At 45.6% G+C, this 4,482-nt stretch overlaps 2 pseudogenes; both read right to left on the reverse strand.

Annotated features, from left to right (window-relative positions):
- Positions 1-367: 367 nt before the first annotated feature.
- On the reverse strand, positions 368-491 carry LOC114628052 (annotated as a pseudogene).
- A 299-nt stretch (positions 492-790) lies between these two features.
- LOC114628048 lies at positions 791-925 on the reverse strand (annotated as a pseudogene).
- Positions 926-4,482: the final 3,557 nt, after the last annotated feature.

Below are 4,482 nucleotides of genomic sequence, written 5' to 3' on the forward strand. Positions count from 1 at the left end.
ACAGGGGAAAGCCTCAGGAGTGAAGGGTCACCACTGGGCCAGGAGATCACAAATGGCGATGTACTTGACCCCACAGACACCAGAGAGAAGCTGATTTTCAGCTACTATGACTTCAAATTCATCTGCATGAAATCTGATGAAGTCCTCGTTCTTTGAGATGTAGATCTTCTGGAGGCCAGTGAACTTGAACCTGGCCTTTCCCAGGCCCTCAGACATATGTTCCTTATTTTGCATCTTGAAGCAGATAGTCATGATGACTTGAGTTGTGTGGACCTGTGTTTGGGGGGGTTCCCAAAGGTGGTGGGCTTACAGGTCTGCAGCCTAGAGTACGGGTAGCTGAGCTCAGAGACAAGTATATCCTTCAAAACTCTATCTTGAAGGCCCTCGGGCAATCCAAACAAGGTACAGGCTGCACACTCCCAAGGAGGCAGCTCCTTGCAGCCATTGCATCCAGGGCCCCAAGAGGAAAGAGTCCTGGTCTTCTGGTGCAGAGGTTGTGTGTTTTTAGGTCCCATGAACCATGAGACTTACACACCCATTTTCTACTTTGTCCTTTTTTCTTTATTCCTTATACATCTTTTATACTGTGTGCTTCATTGTCTTTTCTTCTTTTAATTCCAAACATCCATTTACTCACTGGAAGCGATCAAAGTAAGGACAGCGGTACTGTGTCTCTCTCTTGCATGATCTTTCTAAGCTCCTTTACATCAATGGACAAAGCAGGCTTAACACGTCACCTAAGATAGTGTAGCATCATCGGTTTTGGAAGAAACATCCTTAATAACAAATACAAAATATGGAACCCTTCACAAATGATTAGCATGTCAGCCTTGCACAGGGACTGTGCTAATCACCTCTGTGTCATTCCGTGCTAATCGTGTCTGTATCGTTCCGACTTTAGCAAGTGTGCTGCCCAAGTGAGCACATGGTTTCATGTTCTTTATACTTGAAATTTTACTATTCAAGTATCCTTTTAATCTCAACACTCAGAGTAGAAGCAGGTGGATCTCTGTGAGTTCGAGGCCAGCCTAATCTACAAACGGAGTTCTAGGCCAGAAAGAGGTTTCTAGTAAGATCCTGCCTCAAAAGCAAAACAAAAACAAAACGAAAACAAAAACAAAAAAAACCCGAAACAAACAAACCCTCCCACTTCCTTTACCAATTTAAATTTAATTTTTATTTTAAGACAGGGTCTTATTTAGCCCAAGCTAGCCTCTAACTCTCTGTGTAGTCAAGGATGGCCTGGTACTATGATGCTGCCTGCACCTCCCAAGAGCTGGGGCTTTAGGTGTGAGCCACGTGGCTACATAGCAGGTCACTGAACTTTGAGCTTCACTAGTTGTGGGTTTTGTTTTTTGTTCTTCTTTGGTTTGGTTGTTTGGTTTTCTTTCTTCTTCTTTTTTCTACTCCTTCTCTTTTTCTCTTCCTCTTTCTCCCAAGATTATTTTTTGTCATGGTCTTACAAATTCTTTGGATTGCAGACCTGAGCTAATTCTAGGAGCTGCATTAATCTCTCTCTCAGTCACACTGTTTACTGTTGGGTTTGCCACTTGGTGGCATTTTGCACACAGGACTCTTCAGAATACAAAGTTTTTTACTTCATTTTTAAAAAAAAATGTGTGTATGGCTGTTTGCTTGTATGCATGTCTGTGTACCTCATGCATGCCTAGGGCAAAAAAGGGAATCAGATCCCTGAAGCTGGAGTTGTAGACAGTTTTGAGCTGACATACTGGGAATCAAACCTGAGTCCTCTGTAAGAACAAGTGCTTTTAACTGCTGAACTACCTCTCAAGACCATACAATTAAAAAAAAAAAAAAAGACTTATTGCCAAATGTGGTTGGTGGTGTACACCATTAATCCCAGCACTCAGGAGGCAGAGGCACACACATCTCTGTGAGTTTTAAGCCAGCCTGCTCTACATAGTGACTTGCATGACAGCCAAAGCTACATACTGAGACCCTGCCTCAAAATAAAATAAGCAAAAACTGTGTTTGTTTATTTTTATGTGCGGGAGTGTTTTGTCTGCACAAATGCAAATGTACTACCTATCAAGCCTAGTGCCCATGGAAGCCAGACTTGGGTATCGGGTCCCCTGGAACTGACGTTACAGGCAGTCTGGGTCACCATGTGTGTGATGGAGACTGAACCTGGGTCCCCTGCGAGAGAAGCCAGTGCCAAGTATTCTCTCCACAGCCCCTGTGCTATTTTTGTTTTGTTTTTGAGAAAAGGTTTCAGTATATAACCTTGGCTAAGCTGGAACTTGTGTGTGCTGTGTAGACCAGGCTGGCCTTGAATTTATTTCTGTCTTACTGTGTCTGCCTCCCCAGGTCTAGGGTTGCAGGAAGGAAACACCATGCCTGGCTCTTTGTTGTCATTGTTTGAGGACAGCGCCTCCTATAACCTAAGTTGGTCTCCCAACTATGTACCTGGTGACCTTGACCTTCTAAATCCTCCTGCCTCAGCTTCTCAAGTGATATGATTACAGAAAAAAAAATTTTTTTTTTGAGTTTTGTTTCTTTTGGGGACAAGATCTCACTACATATCCCTCGGCCACTAAGAACTTACTATATAAATCAAGCTGCCCTTAAACTCATAGAGAGCCCCCTACTCTGCCTCCTGAGAGCTGGGATTAACATGTTGGTATATAGCTGTCACACTTGAAGGTACATTGACTGTATGGAATCTTTGGCCCACATTTTCCTTCCTGTGAATGCCTTGTAGGTGTTGGCTCACTGCACTGTTCCTGGCAGAAATCGATGTTGAGTCCCTTTTACTCTACCTGGATGGAAATTATTGAATAGATGATGTAAAGCTCTCTAATGTCTAAACTCCCATGCCCTTGAATGGCCAAAGCCTGGGGACTGAAATGGCAAGCCCAGAGGCTCACAGCTCCAAACCTTGATGTTCCGGGACCTATTGCTCCCGGCTTCAGCAGCCAGAGACTCTTCAGGTTGGAGGCTTACTGCGCTAGCTTTAACTACCAGCGGCATTGGCATATGGTTGCTATCGTAACCCTTGGCTGCCAACAGTGAGCAGGAGCAGCGGGCAGCAGCATTCAGCAGTGAGAAGCACCTGTTAGTGTGACAGCTCTGGACCCGGAATCCTCAGCTTCCACCGAGGCTTGTTCCCCAGCTCAAGCCTAGCGTGCAGACATTCTTGGGCCTAAAGGCTCGGCAGCTCTACGGAAGTTTTCCAGTGATTGGGGCGTTCGGTTCCTCGCCTTCCGGTCTTCATAGCCTCTGTCATGTAACTTCTGCTCCTCACCCAGTGCTCTCTGCGACTCTTCTGCTGCCCTCTAACCACTACTGTGGCTGCCACTGCGGAGACTGCCACCTTCTCAGCTGCTGCTGTCCTGTGGCTGTCTCCAGGCTCCTCCCAGCTCAGCTTGCTCCACTAATAAGAAAAATCAAAAGTAAGTGAGGAAGGCCTCAAGATGGCTCAGAAGGCAAAGGGGCTTACCCCACGGGTCTGGCCCCTTGAGTTTGATCCCCAGAATTCATGTAAAGATGGAAGAGCCAATTCTACAGCGTTGTCCTTTGACTTCCACATGTAAATAATGCACACACATGCACATGAACACACACACACACACACACACACACACACGCACTAAATTTGTTTAAAGTTTAAAAAGAGAAGTAATAGACTGGATAGGGTGGCACAGACCTTTAATCTCAGCACTTGGGAGGCAGAGGCAAGTGGATCTTTATGGGTTCGAGGCCAACCTGGTCTACATACTTAGTTCCAGGACTACCAGAGCTGCATAGTGAGACTCTGTTTCCTCCCCCCCCCGAAAAAAAAAACCCAAAGAAACAAACAAACAAGCAATTAAAAAAAGAGAGAGAGAGAGAGAGAAAGCCTTTTAATAGACCTAATGTCACAACACTAGGGGGCAGCACAGAAGGGTGTCTTTTGACTTACTCAAAAGTACACTGAACAGCCTGTTTGCACTGCCAGAAGTGGGTAGACAAGGGTGTTTGCACTCTGGCATAATCCTTCATGCAAATGAAAGACTGTATTTCCACCAGTCACAGCACACACAGTCCATCCAAACGAAAGATCACATCTGTACCAATCACAAGCACTCTTCTGGACCACTACGGAAAGTGTTGACCCTCTAGGAAAGCATTGACCCTCAGCCTAGGTAAAAACAACTGAGAATTCACCAAGACTTGCTGTGGCAAAGAGTCTGGCTCAAGCTATCTGAAACAGAAGTATCTGGAACAGTGCCTTTTGGAGCTGGAGGAGTGCTTTGGCAGCAAGCAGCTGTGGTTGCAGTGTAGCTTTCTCAAGACATTCGTGAAGTGTTCAAAGCAGCCTGCTGGCATGAGGCTTGTCCAGCTGGCTGCCAAATAGGTGCTGCTTGGCTATCGAGCCTAGGCTCAGGGCAGCCTGGGCAGAAGGGAAGCTTCTAACAACTGTCAATTAGAAAGTCAAATCGCCCTGACCACAAACATCTTATTGAAACAAAGATAGACAGA

Source organism: Grammomys surdaster, unplaced genomic scaffold (assembly GCF_004785775.1).
Source record: "Grammomys surdaster isolate TR1022 unplaced genomic scaffold, NIH_TR_1.0 262, whole genome shotgun sequence".
In the NCBI taxonomy this organism is placed as follows: Eukaryota; Metazoa; Chordata; class Mammalia; order Rodentia; family Muridae; genus Grammomys; species Grammomys surdaster.